Source organism: Erythrolamprus reginae, chromosome 10, assembly GCF_031021105.1.
Source record: "Erythrolamprus reginae isolate rEryReg1 chromosome 10, rEryReg1.hap1, whole genome shotgun sequence".
In the NCBI taxonomy this organism is placed as follows: Eukaryota; Metazoa; Chordata; class Lepidosauria; order Squamata; family Dipsadidae; genus Erythrolamprus; species Erythrolamprus reginae.
In genome coordinates, this window is record NC_091959.1 from 45,132,190 (window position 1) to 45,153,930 (window position 21,741).

Below are 21,741 nucleotides of genomic sequence, written 5' to 3' on the forward strand. Positions count from 1 at the left end.
AGGAGAGGAGAAGAGAAGAGAAGAGAAGAGAAGAGAAGAATATAGAATAGAGTAGAATAGAATAGAGGGGAGGGGAGGAGAAGAGAAGAATATAGAATAGAGTAGAAGAGAATAGAAAAGAATAGAAAAGAATAGAGTAGAGTGGAGGGGAGGGGAGGAGAGGAGAGGAGAAGAGAAGAGAAGAGAAGAATATAGTATAGAGTAGAAGAGAATAGAAAAGAAAAGAATAGAAAATAATAGAGTAGAGTAGAGTGGAGGGGAGGGGAAGGGAAGAGAAGAGAAGAGAAGAGAAGAATATAGAATAGAGTAGATGAGAATAGAGTGGAGGGGAGGGGAGGGGAGTGGGGTGGGGTGGGATGGGATGGGGTGGAGTGGGGTGGGGTGGGATGGGATGGGATAGGGTAGGATAGGATAGGATATAGGATAGAATATAGCATAGCATAGAATAGAATAGAATAGAATAATTGGAAGGGACCTTGGAGGTCTACTAGTCCAACCTCCTGCTCCATCATGAAACCCTATAGCCTTTCACACAAATGGTTGTCCAATCTCTACTTAATAAATTCCAGTCTTGGAGCACACACAATTTCTGGAGGCGAGTCATCGCATTGATTAATTGTTCTCCCTGTCAGGAATTCCCACCCCCCCAATTCCAGATTGCTTTCTCTCCTTGATGAGTTTCCATCCGTTGCTTCTGTGTCCTGCCTTTCTCGGAAAAGATGAAGTGGATTTTTAAAAAAAAATGTAGAAAGAAAGCTCCGCACCTTGTTCTGTGCCGTTGACACTATTCTGACAGCCGAGTCTTGCAAATGATCCGCAGGCTCTAATAATGAAAGTCAAGGCGCAGAGTAGGGAGGGGAAAAAAATTGGAGAATATGATTAAATATCAGGAAGACCAAACTCACTGACAAGTAGGGCAATCTTAGCATTGACAAGGGGGGGTGTTGTTGGAATGGAGTTTGGGCTCTGCTTTTAGGGTCTGCTGTCAACTTGGGAGTCTCAAGGGGGGGCGGGAGCTGATGAGACGGTGTCGTTGTCTAAATCAAATTCAGAACAGAGCTGCAAGGGATCCCAGAGGCCTTGTAGTCCAGCCCCCTGTTCAAGCAGTAGTTCTAATGCTCTCTCCTTGCTTTTTAATGATATACATTATTGTTGATCGTTGTTTATATTGCTGCCTTAGCGTTTCTTATTGCAAGGCACCCAGAGTCATGTTTTTATGAGATGGACAGCTCTATAACGCTCTATAAAGATGATAGATAAAAACGTTTGGTTCCTGTATTATAAAAAAAGATGTTGAGACTTAGAAACATAGAAGTCTGACGGCAGAAAAAGACCTCCTGGTCCATCTAGTCTGCCCTTATACTATTTCCTGTATTTTATCTTACAATGGATATATGTTTATCCCAGGCATGTTTAAATTCAGTTACTGTGGATTTACCAACTTAGTAGAATAGAATAGCATAGAATAGACTAGAATAGAATAGAATATGGAATGGAATAAATAGAATGGAATGAAATAGAATAGACTAGAATATAGAATAGAATAGAATGGAACAGAATAGAATATGAAATGGAATGGAATAAATAGAATAGAATAGAATGGAATGGAATAGAATAGAATAGAATATGGAATTGAATAAATAGAATGGAATAGAATAGAATAGAATAGAGAATAGAATAGAATATGGAATGGAATGGAATAAATAGAATAAAATACAATGGAATGGAATAGAATAGAATATGGAATGGAATAAACAGAATAGAATATGGAATGGAATGGAATAAATAGAATAAAATACAATGGAATGGAATGGAATAGAATAGAATAGAATATGGAATGGAATAAACGGAATAGAATATGGAATGGAATGGAATAAATAGAATAAAATACAATGGAATGGAATGGAATAGAATAGAATAGAATATGGAATGGAATAAACAGAATAGAATATGGAATGGAATAAATAGAATGGAATGGAATAGAATAGAATGGAATAGAGTAGAGTAAAGTAGAGTAGAGTAGAGTAGAGTAGAGTAGAATAGAAATGAAACGAAACGAAACGAAACGAAATGAAACGAAAGCTTCTATTCTGGCGCCTTGGAAAATATTTTTACAATGTAACCAATCAGGCATTTACTGTGGGGGTGTCCCTCTGACCTTCCTGCCAATCAGCTTAAAGCTCTGTTGGGAGAATTGGCGGTAGACTTATGGCTGGGGGTCCCCACAACATGAGGAACTGTATTAAGGGGTCGCAGCATTAGAAGGGTTGAGAACCACTGTTGTAGACCATTCCTTTTTCTTCTTATAGGATTAGATATACTATAAATAAGATCAATGTATACGACTGGTCTACAATAAGCATGTAAAATAATTGTGAATAGGTTGTGAGCACAATAAGAAATGTAACACAGATTTGCTACACAAATGTCCAACGTTTTTAAATGTCTTTGTTCTCTGTGTTATGTTTATCAATAAAATCTAATTTTTTTAAAAAAAAACAGGGAGCAGGGAGTTGAACTAGAATTAATAATAATAATAATAATTATTATTATTATTATTATTATTATTATTATTATTATTATTATTTATTAGATTTGTATGCCACCCCTCTCCGAAGACTCAGAGCGGCTCACAACAACAATACACAATGTACAAATCTAATGTTAAAGAACAATTTAAAACCCTTATTATAAAAACAATCGCACAACCTAACAGACCATATATAAAACCATAGTAGCTAGGGGAATATCCGTTTCCCCATGCCTGGCGACATAGGTGGGTCTTCAGGAGCTTTCGAAAGGCAAGGAAGGTGGGGGCAGTCCTAATCTCTGGGGGGGAGTTGATTCCAGAGGCCCGGGGCCACCACAGAGAAGGCTCTTCCCCTGGGTCCTGCCAGACAGCATTGTTTAGTCGACGGGACCCAGAGAAGGCCAACTGTGGGATTCGTGCGGCAGAAGATGGTCCCGAAGATATTCTGGTCCGATGCCATGTAGGACTGGAGAAGACCTCCATGGCCCCTTCTAATGCTGTTAAAAATTTTTATTTTTTTTTAGATTGTTTGGGATTGGGTTTTTTTTATCTGCTCTACTTAAATGTAACTGACAAGGCACTAGATCATGGAACCAGGCTGTTCTCCTGGCTGACAGCTTTGTGCAGCTTGAAAGTTCCTCCTGACCATTAGACTGGCCCTTCTGGGCTTCTGGACCTTTCTAGTTGCATTAATTCATTGGTGTCCACCCTCCAACCCCCTGTCCCTGCCCTTTGGGGCAGGAGAAAATAAATCTTCCGTGTGACAGGGTGTTTTTTTTTCCCAAACAGGACGCTTGTTATCACTGTTATGAAATTGGCTGATGTCTCTCTCTTTCCTGCTTCTCTTAGTCTCTTTCCCCCCCCCAATCCCTGAGGTCTTCCAATGTCCCTCCAAGGCCGAGAGTGACAAATCCCAGTTGATTTTTTCATTCCTGGAGGTCCGCAAAAGACTCTTTTAATAACAGTGCAACTGAGGACAACGGCCGCCTGATCAGGTTGGGGAAATAGACAGAGGCGTTCTCAGAGAGGGACAGAGGAGAAAAAATAACCAGGGTTGGGCCTTGGGGAGGAAAGAGCTACACACTGAGTAGGGATAGGAGGCATTTCAAAAGTCCTTGCTTTGTCATTGCCTTGGGGGAGTGCAATTAATTTCATCCACAGATGCCCAACGAATCTGAGCAGAAGTTGTGGTGTTCAGAAAAGAAAATACAGTGGTATCCCTCCTTACGAACTTAATTCGTTCCGTGACCAGGTTCTTAAGTGGAAACGTTTGTAAGAAGAAGCAATTTTTCCCCTAGGAATCAATGTAAAAGCAAATAATGCGTGCGATTGGGGAAACCACAGGGAGGGTGGAGTCCCTGTTTCCTCCCAGGAGATTCCTAGAGAGGCCCCACGGAGGCTTCTCCCTGCCTTTTCCGGCCCTGTTTCCTCCCAGGAGATACCTAGAGAGGCTCCACGGAGGCTTCTCCCCACCTTTTCTGGCCCTGTTTCCTCCTAGGAGATCCCTAGAGAGGCCCCACGGAGGCTTCTCCCCACCTTTTCTAGTTACAGTTTCGGAGGCTCGGGGTTGTAAGTGGAAAATGGTTCTTGAGAAGAGGCAAAAAAATCTTGAACACCTGGTTCTTATCTAGAAAAGTTCGTAAATAGAGGCGTTCTTAGGTAGAGGTACCACTGTAGAATGTAAGCATGCTAATGGTGAGTCATTGGGTGTGAACTGCAACCTGATTGGACCAGAGCATTATAAGATGCAAACCAACTTCACCATGATCCCTTTGTGGTTGTCTGCTGTTGCTGCTGTTGATGATGGTTGTTAGTTGGATGGATGGATTAGGAGCATGAGTTAAATATTGAGTAAAGTAGTGATAGCGATATGGAAGAAACCTGAATTGGTTTAGTATCTACCTGCAACCTGGATCATTTGAATATTTACTTGTAAGTAAGCTAAATATAACTGGTATACAGTTCCTGTATACAGAAGACAGAAGATATACTATGAAGGATTAGTGAATATTGGAGAGCTATGGGGGAGGTTGTAGCCCCCGGAGGCAGCAGAATGGAAGAGGAAAAACTTGGAGAAAATCACAAAATTTAAGCACCTGTTGACACCAATCGTGATAGGTGGCTTGGGTGCAATTCCAAAACACCTGGAGCAGCTCTTGAACACTGTCGGCATTGACAAAATCAGTCAATTGCAAAGGGCAATTTGACTTGGAACAGCTTAAAAACAACATCCTGAAACAACTTTTATTGATTGATTGATTGATTGATTGATTGATTGATTGTTAGAGCTGAAAGGCACATGAAGGCCATCGAGTTCAACCCCCTGCCCAAGCAGGAACCCTATAGTACACAAGACAAATGCCAGTTCAATCTTCTCTTAAAAATGTCCAGAGTGTTGGAGTTCAATGTCCGCTGGTAGGTGGTTCCATTGGTTGATCGCTCTGACCATCAGGAAGTTCCTCCTTATCTCCATGTTGAATCTCTACTTGGTCAGCTTCCAGCCGTTGTTCCTCGTCCGGCCCTCTGGTGCCCTGAAGAATAAAGTGATCCTCTCCTCTCTCTGACATCCCCTTGTATACTTGTAGACTGCTATCATGTCCGCTCTGGCCCTCCTTTTCTCTAGGCTATCCATGCCCAGTTCCCTCAGTCTCTCTTTGTAAGTCTTGGTTTCCAATCCCTTAATCACCTTGGTTGCTCTTTTTTGCACCTTCTCCAGAGTTTCAATGTCTCTTTTGAAGTGTGGTGACCAGAACTGAATACAGTACTCCAGGTGTGGTCGGACCAGGGCATAGTAGAGTGGTATTAAGACTTATTTATTTATTTTATTTATTTATTATTTAGATTTGTATGCCGCCCCTCTCCGAAGACTTCCCTGGTCTTGGAATATATTCCCCTGTTGATGCAGTTTAGGATTGTGTTGGCTTTTTAAGCTGCTGCTGCACATTGTTGGCTCATGTTTAGTTGATTGTCCACCAAGACTCCGAGATCTCTTTCACAGTCGCTACTGCTAAGAGGGGTTTCTCCCAGGTTGTATGTGTGTCCAGGGTTTTTTCTGCCTAGGTGAAGGACTTTGCTCTTGTCGATGTTAAACATCATTTTGTTGGTGTGGGCCCACTGTGTTAGTCTGTCTAGGTCTTTCTGTAATTTGAGCCTGTCTTCTAGGGTTCTTTAACACCATCAAATATCAACAACTGCCTCTCTCAGGTCTTTGGAAAGGAACCGACAGGTGGACAGAAATGTCAAATCCAATCTGAACATCTGGCTGACTTTGTGGTGAAGCAATGCTACATATACCGTGAAGGATGAGCAAATACCAGAGTGCCAACTATAGATGTTGTAACATTTGGACACACAGAAGAAAAAGACTTGGAGAAAATCACAAGAATTAAAGACCTGAGGACACTAATTGTGGTAGGCCACTTGGGTGAAATTCCAAAACATCTGTGCTCTCGCTAACATGTTGTAAACCGCTCTGAATCTAAGGAGAAGGGTGTGTCAACGCCCCAAATAGCATCTGAGAAATAAATCAGAATCCACTCCGATTTATTCGATTTATTAGCAGAGCCATGTTGGTTACGTTTCGTCCATTCCGATACTAATTTCTCTCCAGCAATTTAAGGTTCATCTCACATCCCCACACCCACAAGTGCAATCACATGGACCAGTCTGGTGCAGGGATTCACCTACTTCCTCTTTCATACAGTTGATGCAGAACAAAAGATGACCTTGGACTCTGAGAAAGGAATTTGTTGTGCCAATAACTTCTCTCCTACCTCTCCCAATTCCCTTATGCTGTGTTACTGTGACAGGCCAAAGCCTCTAACTCCACATTATTTATTTATTTATTTATTTATTTATTTATTTATTTATTTATTTATTTATTTATTTATTTATTTATTTATTTATTTATTTATTTATTTATTTATTTATTTATTTATTAGATTTGCATGCCGCCCCTCTCCGTAGACTCGGGGCGGCTCACAACAGTGATAAAGAACAATATGTATTGACAAATCTAATAATTTTAAATCTAAAATAGCAATTGTACATTTAAAAAATCTAAAAACAAGAAACCCCAATATGAAAAACATACATACAGTCATATCATGCACTAAAACTACATAGGCAGGGGGAGATGTCTCAGTTCCCCCACACTTGACGACAGAGGTGGGTTTTGAGGAGTTTATGAAAGGCAAGGAGGGTGGGGGCAGTTCTAATCTCTGGAGGGAACTGATTCCAGAGGGTCCGAGCCGCCACAGAGAAGGCTCTTCCCCTGGGTCCCACCAGACGACATTGTTTAGTCGACGGGACCCGGAGAAGACCAACTCTGTGGGACCTGACCAGTCGCTGGGATTCGTGCGGCAGAAGGCGGTCTCGCAGGTATCCTGGTCCGGTGCCATGATGGCTTTCGGCCTGACAGGGCGGCATAAAACAATTGAATAAATAAATAAATAAATCTGGAGCATCTCTTGAACGCCGTCGGCATTGACAAAAATCCGTCAATTGCAAAAAGGCAGTTCAATTTGGAACAACCTCCATCCTATGATGAGATGGAACCTCAAACATCAGCACTTCGATAGGTGGACAAAAAAATGCCAAATCCAGTCTGAAGACTGTTGGTGACTGTGAGACCCATAATCCTCATCCTCAATGTCTCTAGTTCAGCTACAGCTTCACCAGTTCCCTTCCCCGTACTGACGTTCAGTTTCAAACAACCAGCGTTGTCTCTCCGCACACCTTCCAGTATTGCTGTCTCAGCCTGCTTTGTGAGTAATGAGGGCCTCTAGGCAACACCTCGATATTTCTTTCTTCTTCTGCTTGTTTTCCTGGAATGAGCGTGGCTGAGGGCACTTTGGTAAGCGCTGGAAACAGAACAATCCTGCAAAAAAAAGAGAGAAAGGAACAAAAGGATCGGTAGGGGAGAAGGAATGAAAAATGCAGACAGGATTGGTGAAAACATTGACGCAAAGCTCTCTTAGAAAGAGAGAGACAGAGAGAGAGGAAGAGAGAAGAGAGAGAGAGAAAAAACAGTGAGAGAGAGGGAGAGAGAAACAGAGAGAGGGGGAAGAGAAGAGAGAGAAATAGAGAAACAGAGAGAGAGAAGAAGAGAGGAAAGAGAGAGAAAAAACTGAGAGAAAGACAGACAGAAAAAGAGAGAGAGAAACAGAGATAAAAAAACAGAGAGGAAGAGATATATATATATATATAGAAACAGAGAGAGAGAGAGGAAGTGAGGAAAGAGAGAGAAAGAGAAAACAGAGAAACTGAGAGAAAGACAGAGACAGAAAAAGAGAGAGAGAAACAGAGAGAGAGAGAAACAGAGAGGAAGAGAGAAGAGAGAGAGAAACAGAGAAAGACACAGAGAGAGAGACAAAGAAACAGAGAGAGAAACAGAGAGAGAGAGAAGACCAGAGAGTGAGAAAGAGAAAAGAGAGAGAGAAAGAGAGAGGGAGACAGGGAAAGAGAGAGAGAAACAGAGAGAGAGAGGAAGAGAGGAAAGAGAGAGAGAGAAAACAGAGAAACTGAGAGAAAGACAGACAGAAACAGAGAGAGAGAAACAGAGAGAGGAAAAACAGAGAGGAAGAGAGAAGAGAGAGAGAGAGAAACAGAGAAAGACAGAGAGAGAGAGAGAGACAAAGAAACAGAGAGAGAAACAGAGAGAGAGAGAAAACCAGAGAGTGAGAAAGAGAAAAGAGAAAGAGAGAGGGAGACAGAGAAAGAGAGACTGAGACAGAGAAAGAGAGAGAGAAACAGAGAGAGAAGCACAGAGAGAGGAGAGAGAGAGAGGCAGAGAGAGAGAATGAGAATCTGTCTGGTAAGATAAATTATCCTTCCATTTTTCCGTGTCCTCTGGATGAAACTCTCTCCCCGAGATCCATATGGCTCCTATTTTGTCCAAAAACACACACTGAAAATTTGGCTCTTTTCCCAGGACTCGATGTAGGGAAGCCGTGCGAGAGGTGGTTGTGCTGTAGTACATACAACATAGAAGAATAGGATTGGAAGGGTCCTTAGAGGTCTTCTACTCCAATCCCCCCTGGAGCAGGAGGTCCGAAGCCATCCACTAAAACTTCTAGTGATGGAGCCGCCCAGAAAGGCCAAGTCGTTGCCACTGATGGATGGTCCTCTCGGTCAGGGAGGTTTCTCCTTCATTCTAGGTTGGAATGCTCTTCGATCAGCTCCCATCTGTTAGTGCTTGTCCTGCTGTCAAGCGTTTTGAAGAATAAATCAATCCCCTCTTATTGGTGACAGTAACTCAAGGGCTGTAGGGGAGACAGCTATCATGTCCCCTCTCCCATAATTGATAGAAGAGGACAGGAGAGGAAGGAGAATGGAATGGAATGGAATGGAATAGAATAGAATAGAATGGAGGATAGAATAGAATAGAAAGGAGGAGGAGGGAGAGATTTTCTTTCTTTCCTTCCCTCCCTTTCCTTCCTTCCCTTTCTTTCTTTCCTTTCCTTTCTTTCCTCCTAACTTTCTTCCTGAGATAAAACATACTTCCTTCCCTTCCTTCCTTCCATCCTTCCTTCCTTTCTTCCTGAGGGAAAACATATTCCTCCCTTCTCTTCCCCCGTCCCTTCCTCCCCTCTCTCCCTTCTTCCTTCCTTCCTTCCTTCCTTCTTTCTATCTTTCTCTTTCTTTCTTTCTTTCTGTCTTTCTTTCCTTCCTTCTTTCCTTCCTTCCTTTCTTCTTGAGAGAAAACATATTTTCCTCCCTTCCTTTACCCATCCCTCCCTCCCCTCTCTCCCTCCCTTCTTCCTTCCTTCCTTCCTCCCTTCTTTCTTTCTTTCTATCTTTCTCTTTCTTTCTGTCATTCTTTCCTTCCTTCCTTCTTTCCTTCCTTTCTTCTTGAGAGAAAACATATTTTCCTCCCTTCCTTTCCCCATCCCTCCCTCCCCTCTCTCCCTCCCTTCTTCCTTCCTTCCTTCCTTCTTTCTCTTTCTTTCCTTCTTTCTTTCTTTCCCTCCTTCCTTCTTTCTCTTTCTTTCTTTCCTTCCTCCTCTCCTTCCTTCCTTTCTGAGAGAAGACATATTTCCTTCCCTTTCCTTCCCTTTTCCTTCCCTCCTTCCCTCCCTCCCTCCCTTCCTTCCTGAAAACATAACTCCATCTTCTTTCAAAACAAACTGAAGACTCTTCCAATCCAACCAAAACGTGGGGCTTTATCTAGCCCTGCTTCCAAGCTCCATTCTCGCCCCGTATATCCAACGCCTATTCAACGTGTTCTGCTAGCTTTTCTTTCTGACAGCCGGTGGTTACGTCATAGTATCGCTGCCTCTGGATGTAAAACTCTTATCGGAATGGATGGGTGTTTTTCTCTGAGTGGTAATTGATGTCATTACCAGATCTTTCGGAGGGAGAGAGGGGGGGGGTCTGCCCCATTTCTTCCATCAAGATAAATATATGCCATAAGCATGGAAATTGATTGTTATTTTCTGTAAAAAAATTTGCAAGATGGACATTGGAGTCCCTACTAAGGACGAGGTGCAATTCATAACTCAAGACAAGCCGGCCTTTTTCCTTGGTTAGGAAATGAACCAGAGAGAGACAGGAGGATGTAAATGATATAGATAGATAGATAGATAGATAGATAGATAGATAGATAGATAGATAGATAGATAGATAGATAGATAGAATTTTTATTGGCCAAGTGTGATTGGACACACAAGGAATTTGTCTTGGTGCATATGCTCTCAGCGTACATAAAATAAAATATACATTTGTCAAGAACCATGTGGTACTACACTTAATGATTGTCATAGGGGTCAAATAAGCAACGAAGAAGCAATATTAATAAAAATCTTAGGATATAAGCAACAAGTTACAGTCATACAGTCAACATGGGAGGAAATGGGTGAAAGGAATGATGAGAAAAACTAGTAGAATAGAAGTGCAGATTTAGTAGAAAGTCTGACAGTGTTGAGGGAATGATTTGTTTAGTAGAGTGATGGCGTTCGGAAAAAAACTGTTCTTGTGTCTAGTTGTCTTGGTGTGCAGTGCTCTGTAGCGACGTTTTGAGGGTAGGAGTTGAAACAATTTGTGTCCAGGATGTGAGGGGTCAGTAAATATTTTCCACGCCCTCTTTTTGACTCGGTCCTCAATGGAAGGCAGGTTGGCAGCCATTGTTTTTTCTGCAGTTCTGATTCTCCTCTGAAGTCTGTGTCGGTCCTGTTGGGTTGCAGCACCAAAACAGACAGTGATAGAGGTGCAGATGACAGACTCAATGATTCCTCTGTAGAACTGTATCAGCAGCTCCTTGGTGTATAAGGTGTGTTTTGATTTGTTACGTCCAATTATGCCCAGGTGTATACCCCATTCCAGGTAACGAGAAAAGGAATTTGTCTTCACCGAACGTTACGTTCTCCTTTAGGGGGGGAAAAATGGAGAAGCTGGTTTCTAAGGTGGGAGCGGCTTGGACTATCATCATCGTTCAAGTGAACTGTTGAGTCCTCGACTTACAACCTCTGGTATATAAGTCTAAATGCTATTGCTATGGAAGTAGATACCAGGCTTTGTAGTTCAGCAGTTCAAATCTCACCACCGGCTCAAGGTCGACTCGCCCTTCCATCCTTCCGAGGTGGGTCCAATGAGGACCCAGATTGTTTGGGGCGAGAGGTTGATTCTGTAAACCGCTTAGAGAGGGCTGTAGAAGCACTATAAAGTGGTATATAAGTTTAAACTTCAGAAGAGAAGGATTTAGGGGTAGTGATTTCTGACCGTCTCAAAATGGGTGAGCAGTGTGGTCGGGCGGTAGGAAAAGCAAGTAGGATGCTTGGCTGCATAGCTAGAGGTATCACAAGCAGGAAGAGGGAGATTGTGATCCCGCTATATAGAGCACTGGTGAGACCCCATTTGGAATAATACTGTGTTCAGTTCTGGAGACCTCACCTACAAAATGATATTGACAAAATTGAACGGGTCCAAAGATGGGCTACAAGAATGGTGGAAGGTCTTAAGCATAAAACGTATCAGGAAAGACTTCATGAACTCAATCTGTATAGTCTGGAGGACAGAAGGAAAAGTGGGGACACGATCGAAACATTTAAATATGTTAAATGGTTAAATAAGGTTCAGGAGGGAAGTGTTTTTAATAGGAAAGTGAACACAAGAACAAGGGGACACAATCTGAGGTCAGTTGGGAGAAAGATCAAAAGCAACACGAGAAAATATTATTTTAATGAAAGAGTAGTAGATCCTTGGAACAAACTTCCAGCAGACGTGGTTGGTAAATCCACAGTAACTGAATTTAAACATGCCTGGGATAAACATAGATCCATCCTAAGATAAAATACAGGAAATAGTATAAGGGCAGACTAGATGGACCATGAGGTCTTTTTCTGCCGTCAGTCTTCTATGTTTCTGTGTTTCTATGTTTAATGCTATTGCTATTCTGGCTCTCAGGATAGAGAGCCCTGCCATCCCCTGGAGTATGTTCCCCTTGTTTGGCTAATTAATCTGTCTTCCATTCACCCACCACCTGCCCTTGTTCTCTGACCTTTGATGTTAATTGATACCGAGTGGCCTTTAATCCTCGCCCCCCCTCCCCACCCCTCCCCTGCTCTTGTTCTGGGGGCATCTGCTCAGCTAAGGGAGGAAGAGGAGGAGGAGGAGTAAGCCGGCCCATCATCCACTCGTCCGCCTGTTAGCCATCTGCTTCAACTGCAGGCTGCTTCTCCACCCTGGGGAGTAGAATCCTTAATGAACTGGGGGGAGCGGCTGTCCAACGGCAAAAGGCCGTCTGTGTGTGTGTTTTGTGTGTGTGTGTTTTGTGTGTGTGAATGGTAGGGGAAGGAAGAACAAGAGATTTGGGGAGGGGGAAACAAGAAAGGAAGGGGGAAAACACCCCGCAATTAAGAGCCCAGCTATTGTTGAGTGATCCTTGACCCGAGAGACTGGAGTCGTACATGGACATTTGGAGGGAATGCTGGTGGGCATTGTAATGGGACCCCCCCCAGGGAAGCAAGAGATGGAGAAGGGGTTGCAAATAGAGGCTGGGAGGACTTGAACGGATGGGAAAGGCCAGTTGGAGGAGGAAAGCCGGCTTTGCATCCTCAGAACGAGGCGTTTCAGGCTTCCGTTCAATCCCCGGCTGCCATCTGCCCACTTCGCTTCGGCTGATCCCCCGTATTGTCAGTAATCATCTTGTGGACAAATGTTGAACGTTCAAACAGCTCAGCTCGGCCTCTTGTTTCTCTGACTGGTCGGAGTCTGATTGAGATGGAGATTCGATCATATAGGATCATACATGCATATATGGGAGATAGCCAATGATGCGAACTGACTGGAAGGGAACTGAATTCAAACTAAATTAAATAATTAAAGGAATAAAATAGTGGGATAATGTAAAATAAAGAATAATAAACTAGTGAGGTAAAGTAAAATAAAGTAAAATAATCTAGTGAGGTAAAGTAAAATAAACTAATGAGGTAAAGTGAAATAAAGTAAAATCGAACAGTAAAGTTAAGTAAAATAAAGTAAAATAAAACAATGAGGTAAAGTAAAATAAACTAGTGAGGTAAAGTAAAATAAAGTAAAATAATCTAGTGAGGTAGAGTAAAATAAACTAGTGAGGTAAAGTAAAATAAAGTAAAATAATCTAGTGAGGTAGAGTAAAATAAACTAGTGAGGTAAAGTAAAATAAACTAGTGAGGTAAAGTGAAATAAAGTAAAATCAAACAGTAAGGTTAAGTAAAATAAGGTAAAGTAAAATAAACTAGTGAAGAATAGTAAAATAAAGTAAAATAATCTAGTCAGGTAGAGTAAAATAAACTAGTGAGGTAAAGTGAAATAAACTAGTGAGGTAAAGGGAAATAAAGTAAAATCAAACAGTAAGGTTAAGTAAAATAAAGTAAAATAAAACAATGAGGTAAAGTAAAATAAACTAGTGAAGAATAGTAAAATAAAGTAAAATAAACTAGTGAGGTAAAGTAAAATAAACTAATGAGGTAAAGTAAGATAAAGTAAAATACAACAGTGAGGAAAAGTAAAATAAAGTAAAATAAACTAGTGAGGAAAAGTAAAATAAACTAGTGAGGTAAAGTAAAATAAATTAGTCAGGTAAAGTAAAATAAAGTAAAATAAATCAGTAAGGTAAACTAAGCTGAACTAAAATAAAACAAAATAAAATAAAATAAGGTAAAGTAAGATGAAATACAACCTTTTTTTTAAAAGAGTAAAACAATGTAAACTAAGCTAAACTAAAATTTACCAAATAAAGTACGGTAAGGTAAAGAAAAATAAAGTAAATGACAATAAACATGAAACAAAGTGAGATGAAGTAAACTAAAATAAAAAAAAAGTAAAATAAAATAGTAAGTAAAGAAAGCTAAGCTAAAATAAATAAAAAATAAGATAAAGTAAATTAATAATAATATTAAATTTTAAAAGAATTAAGCGATATAAAATAAAATAAGAATGAAATGAAGTAAGATAAACTAAATTAAAAAGTGAAGGAGAATAAAATATAAAATAAAAGAACATCACAAAAAACCCTTATCTCCCTCTTCACACATAGCGTGCCCTCCCAAAACATAAATCCAGCGGTTAAATGTGCAAAATTTTGCAAACGAAGTATTTCTAGCCAGCTTGGGCGCACGGATGCGTCATCAAGCATATGTCACTTTTTTAAAAGGAGATGCAAAAAAAGATACCGATTTGCATGCATTTGCATATTTTTAGGGGCTATTTTTATGATGAGGCTGAGATATTTTAGTTCATGCTGCTCAGTTGCGCCCGGGCAGCTGTGGAGGTGAAGAAAAGAACAGAACAGAATTTATGAAGGCTCAGAAAAGCAGGTTTATTTTGGCCCGCGTTCGCACAACCAGCTAAACCCAGCTTAATAATAAAACTCGCTGAACGCCTTTCGTAAAACCACTTATGCCCGGATGAACAAACTGTATGAAGGAGGGACAGGATCACTTAAGATTTAAGATTTATTAGATTTGTAGGCTGCCCCGCTCCGAAGACTCGGGGCAGCTCACAACAACAACAATACAATATAAACAGAATACAAATCCAATATTAGATAAAAAAGCTAAATTTAAAACCCATAAATATTAAAAACAATTGTTACTGCACAATCACACCATTCTCATGTATTACAGTCAGAAAAAAGGTGAGGGGGGGAGAGCTAGTTAGGCCCCCCCATGCCTGGCGACATAGATAGGGCTTCAAGATCTTGCAGAAGGCGGGAAGAGTGGGGGCAATTTGAATCTCCGGGGGGAGTTGATTCCAGAGGACCAGGGCTGCCACAGAGAAGGCTCTTCCCCTGGGTTCCGCCAAATGGCATTGTTTAGTCGACGGGGCCTGGAGAAGGCCAACTCTGTGGGACCTGATTGGCCACTGGGATTCGTTGATCTACATTGTTAGTTGACGTACATTGCTTCTCTCCCAAGGGTGGGTTCTAACTTACCTCAGTTCATTTCCTTCTGCGCCACATGAGCGGTGCCAAAAACCAGCTTCCGTGCATGCGCAGAAGTCAAAACCAAAATGGCGGTGCCTGTGGCACCACCATTAAAGCCAATTCTGGACTATGGTCAACTGGTGATCGCTCCCGGTTCGTCGAGCGGGGGGGGATTCCCACTACCGGTTCTAAAGAACCCACGCGAACCGCGAGCAACCCACCTCTGTTTTCTCCTCAATTAGTTTCCATCCATTACGTTTCAGTTGCTTTGGAGGAATAGGAGTGAAATGTTCCCGATTCGCTTGTGGCTGTCGGTTGTTGGAAGGCGGGTCGCGAAGGGAGCGTGAGGCTCCGCCCACCTGCCCGAATGCCGCCATTTGGGTTCTTTTACCTTCTGCGCATGTGCAAAGGATTCGTTTTTCTGGAATTGTAGACGGTCTCCTGCTGGTATGCAGGGTTAGACTAGAAGACCTCCAAGGTCCCTTACAACTTGTTATTCTGTATTCAAAATTGTTATCTGTCTGGCGATCAACTGATTACAGATAGAAACATAGAAACATAGAAGATTGACGGCAGAAAAAGACCTCATGGACCATCTATTATTATTTATTATTATTATTTATGAGATTTGTATGCCGCCCCTCTCCGCCCTTATACTATTTCCTGTATGTTATCTTAGGATGGATCTATGTTTATCCTAGGCATGTTTAAATTCAGTTCCTGTGGATTTAACCAACCACGTCTGCTGGAAGTTTGTTCCAAGCATCTACTACTCTTTCAGTCAAATACCCTGTTTCCCCGAAAATAAGACGTACCCCGAAAGTAAGGCATGTCAGAGGTTTTGCAGAATTTGCTAATATAAGGCACCCCCCGAAAATAAGGCATAGTCAAGTTTACATATGGTACGGTGGAAAAACATATGGTACCATGTTCATAGTGGTACTGTAATAATGTGACGTCCCCTGCTGGCCCCTTCCATCACTTTGTACCGTCCAATACAGCAGACACAGTCTGCTGCTGTCTCACCGCCATTACAGTCTCCACTACAGTGCGTAGACTGTAGTTCCTCTGGTGGCCGGAAGCTGCAATAGCGGGAGTATACTGTTGTACTATATAAGTGCCATCGTTTGTGTGTGTGGGTGCCATACTGACAGGTACCGTACCGTAATCAGTGTACCGTACGGTACACTTTCTTTGGGGGGTGTCAGCTTTTCTGCCTGTGAATTTGTCTTATTTGAGAAATATAAGGCACCCCCCGAAAATAAGACGTAGCACAACTTTTGGAGCAAAAATTAATATAAGACAGTGTCTTATTTTCGGGGAAACACGGTAATATTTTCTCATGTGGTTTATGATCTTTCCCCCCCCCAACTAACCTCAGATCGTGCCCCCCTTGTTGTTGTGTTCACTTTCCTACTAAAAACACTTCCCTCCTGAACCTTATTTAACCCTTTCACATATTTAAATGTTTCGATCATGACAGATATATTTACAGATGAGAGAAATATTGCAGCTTTAAAGCACTGTGAAGTGGTATATAAGTTTTAATGCTATTGCTATTGCTATTCTATTCTACTCTACTCTACTCTACTCTATTCTACTCTACTCTATTCCACTCCACTCCATTCCATTCTACTTTAATTTTATTCTATTCTATTCTATTCTATTCTATCTTTTCTTGAAAAACCTTCCGCCATGGAGCCCCCTCAACTCCAAGAGGCAAGCTGTTCCATTGGTTAAGTATGTATGTATGTACGTACTTACTTACTTACTTACTTACTTACTTACTTACTTACTTACTTACTTACTTACTTACTTACTTACTTACTTACTGGATTTGTATGCCGCCCCTCTCCGGAGACTCGGGGCGGCTAACAGCAACAATAAAGCAGTGTATAATAGTAGTCTGATGTTAGAAATAATTAAAAGCCCATTAATATAAAAAAAAACCCAAACATACATACATACCATGGATAGAATTGCAAAGGCCTAGGGGGAAGAGGGTCTCAATTCCCCCATGCCTGATGGCAGAGGTGGGTTTTAAGCAGCTTACGAAAGGCAAGGAGGGTGGGGGCAATTCTAATCTTTGGGGGGAGTTGGTTCCAGAGGGCCGGTTCCACCATCAGGGAAATTTGTCCTTAGTTCTTGCCACTTGAATCACCCTCCGACGAGCTTCTTGTCCAACTCTCTCAGACGCTTTGGAGGAAGTTTATTCCCATTTGTAACCTCAGCCAAATGGATCGGTTAGGCCAGTGATTTCCAACCTTTTTTGAGCCGCGGCACATTTTTTACATTTACAAAACCATGGGGCACATTGAGGGGGGGGGGCTAAAAAAGTTTGGACAAAAAAATTCTCTCTTCCTCCCTTTCGCTCTATTTCTCCCTTTCTCCCTCTTTTTTTTCTCTCTCTCCATCCCTCTTTCTCTCTTCCTTCTTTCCTCTTTTTTGCTCTTTCTCCCTCCCTACTTCCCTCTGTCTTTCTCTCTCCCACCTTCCCTCCCTCTCTCTCTCTCTCTCTCTCTCTTGCTTTCTTTCTCTCTCTTGCTCTCTCTCTTGCTTTCTTTCTCTCTTGTTCTCTTTCTCTCTTGCTTTCTTTCTTTCTCTCTCGCTTGCTTTCTCTCTCTCTCTTGCTTTCTCTCTTATTTTTTTTCTCTCTCTTGCTCTTTCTTTCTTTCTCTCTCTTTCTTTGTCTTGTTTTCTTTCTCTCTCTGAGCCTCACGGCACACCTGACCATGTCTCGCGGCACACTAGTGTGCCATGGCACACTGGTTGAAAAACACTGGGTTAGGCAATATCAGCAGTTCCTTGAGATCCAAACCCTTTCCTTAAATCTGCATTATTTGACCAGAGAACAGGTCCATGGATTCTGTGCAGTCAAAGGAGGTCTTCAAGGACTTGCAATAAATAACAAAATTACTGTTCGATAGTGAAGTTAATGGCCAGGATATATGGCATCAGCTAACTTCCTTCGGAGACTCAGCCTTCGTTAAAGATCCTAATTCTTCCTGCAATTAAGCATTAGGCCGGCTTGCTTTCAAGTGATTGATTCTTCAATGATTTCCACCGATGAATATGCGTTAGAGGTTCAGAGCAGGTTAATGCCAAGTTGGTACTCGGAGAGGATTGTGTACCGTATATTGTTTATTGTATATTTAATATGTTGTGAGCTGCCCCGAGTCCTCAGAGAATGGTGGCATAGGAATCCATTTAATAAGATGATGATGATGATGATGATGATGATGATGATGATGATAATAATAATAATAATAATAATAATGGACAGTTGGCGGAACAAAGCATTGCATGGACAGTTCTTGGAGAAGATTGAAGGCAAAGTGGATAAGGAAAAGACCTGGTCATGGCTTACAAGTGAAACACTCAAAAAGGAGACAGATGGACTAATACTGGCGGCACAAGAATAGGCCATTAGAACAAATGCTGTCAAAGCCAGAATTGAAAAATAAACAGACGATCCAAAGTGCAGACTCTGTAAAGAAACAGATGAAACAATCGATCACATACTCAGCTGCTGCAAAAAGATCGCACAGACTGACTACAAGCATAGACATGATGCTGTGGCACAGATGATCCACTGAAACTTGTGCCGGAACTACCATTACCAGTGGCAAAGAACTGGTGGGATCATAAGCCCGAAAAAGTGGTCGAAAATGAGCAAGAAAAACTACTGTGGGATGTCCGACTTCAGACTGACCGAATTCTGAAGCATAACACACCAGACATTGTGATCGTGGAGAAAAAGAATGTATGGATCATCGACATCGCAATTCCAGGAGACAGCAGAATTGAGGAGAAGCAGCTAGAGAAATTAGTGAAATACGAAGATCTAAAAATCGAGCTGCAACGACAACTCTGGCATAAGCCAGTGAAAGTGGTCCCAGTGGTCCTTGGCACGCTGGGCGCAGTGCCAAAGGATCTCAGCGGACATTTGAAAACCATCTGTCAATTGCAAAAGGCCGCTTTACTGGGATCGGCAAACATAATTCACCGCTACAGCACGCAGTCCTAGGTGCTTGGGAAACGCCCGACTGGTGATGAAATACGAAATCCAGCATAGTGATCTCGTTTGCTGTGTTGTACTGACATAATAATGATGATGATGATGGTCATTATTATTATTATTATTATTATTATTATTATTATTATTAATTAGATTTGTATGCCGCCCCTATCCGAAGACTCGGGGCAGCTCACAACAACAAAACAGTTCAAATACAATAATTAAAACAATGTAATGCGGTTATATGAAATCTTATATTATTATATTAAATATACAGTTATATTGAAATGGTATGGTGTTTCCTGCTTGAGAAGAGGGTTAGACTAGAAGGCCTCGCAGATCCCTTCCAACTCTAATATTCTGTAGATCTTTAATGCTGGCTGGTTTTGAAGACATCTAACAATATCTCCCAAACAGTTATACTTGCCACCATGATTGAAAAGCAAAACAATGCAACAAAAACCTAATAATCTTGGTCTATTGTGACAGGTTTTTTTTTACAAAGCAACATTTTCTTAAACTTGATTTTTTCTTCCCTGTTTTAAACCGATGCTGACAACATGATTGGAAGCCTCCTCCAGCTGTCTAAACATTACAATAATTTAAACATCATTGATACATTGGTTCTACGCATCGGAACACTGGCTTAAAAAGAAATGAATTTCTTTTCTCCTGTTCTTCTCAGCCATAGCAATGTTTTGTTTTATATATATATATATATATATATATATATATATATATATATATATATATATATATATATATATATATTTGTCATACAAGTATAGAATTATAGTTTGTCTTAACATAACGAAGTATAAAGAGGTGATAAAAAGGGCCAGAATACCTACGAGACCGCATTCTGCCACATAAATCCCAGGGACTGATTAGGTCCCACAGAGTTGGCCTTCTCCGGGTCCCGTTGACTAAACATTGTAGTCTGGCGGGGCCTAGGCGAAGAGCCTTCTCTGTGGCGGCCCCGGCCCTCTGGAATCAACTCCCCCCAGAGATTCAAACTGCCCCCATCCTCCTCGCCTTCCACAAGACCTTGAAGACCTATCTGTCGCCGGGCATGGGACAATTAATGTATCCCCTTCTTTGACCATTAAGAGTTATGTGTGGTTGTGATTGTATAGTATTGATTGTTTTTTTAAAGATAGCGGGTTTTTAGTCCTAGTTTTAACTATTACATTTGTATTATACTGTTTTATTGCTGTTGTGGACCACCCCGAGTCTTCAAAGAGGGGCGGCATACAAGTCTAATAAATTATTATTATTATTAAATTATTATAATAGGACAGAAGGACAGGGATGGTAGGCACAATAGTGCGCTATGCACGCCCCTTATAGACCTCTTATAAAAGGGGAGAGGCAACAGTAGATTTATTTATTTATTTATTATTTATTGTTGTGGTTGGCTCCGGCCCAGCTCCTGCCCCAAGGAATGTGGAGGTGGATGTGGGGGCAACATCCACATGCCACAGGCCTGTTTTGCTCCCGATAGAATCTCACGACGAAGGCTCCTCTGACGAAGGAAGCGTGAGTGGCAGGGAAGAGGGGAGTTTGGCAGACAGCCCAGGAGGAGATCAATCATCCTTATCATCCCTGGATTCTGAACAAGAACTTATGACAGACCCACGCATGCGTAGAGTGATGCATAGGAGAGAACAACTGAAGGATTATTACAGGAGATAAGTGAGGCCACCTGTGGTTGGGTGGGGCTGCTGTAATTAGTGCTACAGATAAAAAGAGCAGCGTGCTGATTTAGCCTCGTGGAAGTTTATCTGATTCATAGTTTCGTCAAGATCGTGGTTTTGCTGTTTCCCTGTTCAAGATTGTGTGTGGACTTTTTGGACTTTGGAATTGGACTCAATTTCCCAGTTACTGGGTGTTCTGTCTGGGTGCCCCCAGACTTCAACACCAACTGAAAAAAGCAGCCAGACATGCTGGTAAAAGCAAAGGCACTTTATAGTTGGAAAAACAAACACAGAGAAAAACCTGTTCTTCCCAACAGACAGGCTATGAGGCTTCACAGCAGAGTCATGACGGCCAGACAATACAGCAGACTTCTTGCTGGCACACACACCACTGTAGAGAATAAGACCCACGTCTTTCCCCCCAAGGTTTCAGCCTTCAGGGCCACAAGCCAGAGTCAGAAATGCCAAAGATCACAGCCAGGTCCCAGGACTCCCAAAGATAATACTCCACAAGACAGGAAGGGTGGGTCTGCCTTTTCAGCCTTTCTGGGGAGAACCACACCCAAACCCAGCTGTTGCCTATTTAGGGCTGGAAATACCTGGCTAATTGTCCCCTTCGTTGTGCTGCTCTTCTCTGCCTGAGATCGATGATGGCTTGTGCATTTTCATCCAAGGACTCCAGGCTGCTTGCTGGGGAGAGCTCCACCCCGGGGGACTCAGGCTGTTCTCCCTCTCCCTCGGCCTGATATTCCTCCTCCCCGTCTGCCTGGGCCTCCTCCTCCTCCTCCTGTTCCTCATCCTCCCCCTCTGAGCATGGAGCCGGCAGAGGTTCAGCCGTTCCCTGAGGAGCCTCAGACGGAATCACAACACTGGGTGAGAAATTGGATTGCATTTAACCTGTGCCTTGCGTGTACCAGAAAATCCCTTTGACATTTAAAAAGAGAGTTTTTTCTGCTTTTCTGTTGATAAAGACTTGGTTTTCCTTCTATCGTGTGGTGTGTGTCGTTTTGGACGAATTACCGTGTAATTATGGGCGGTTGGGACATGCCGGCAGAACATTTATTAATTGGATTTCTATGCCGCCCCTCTCCGA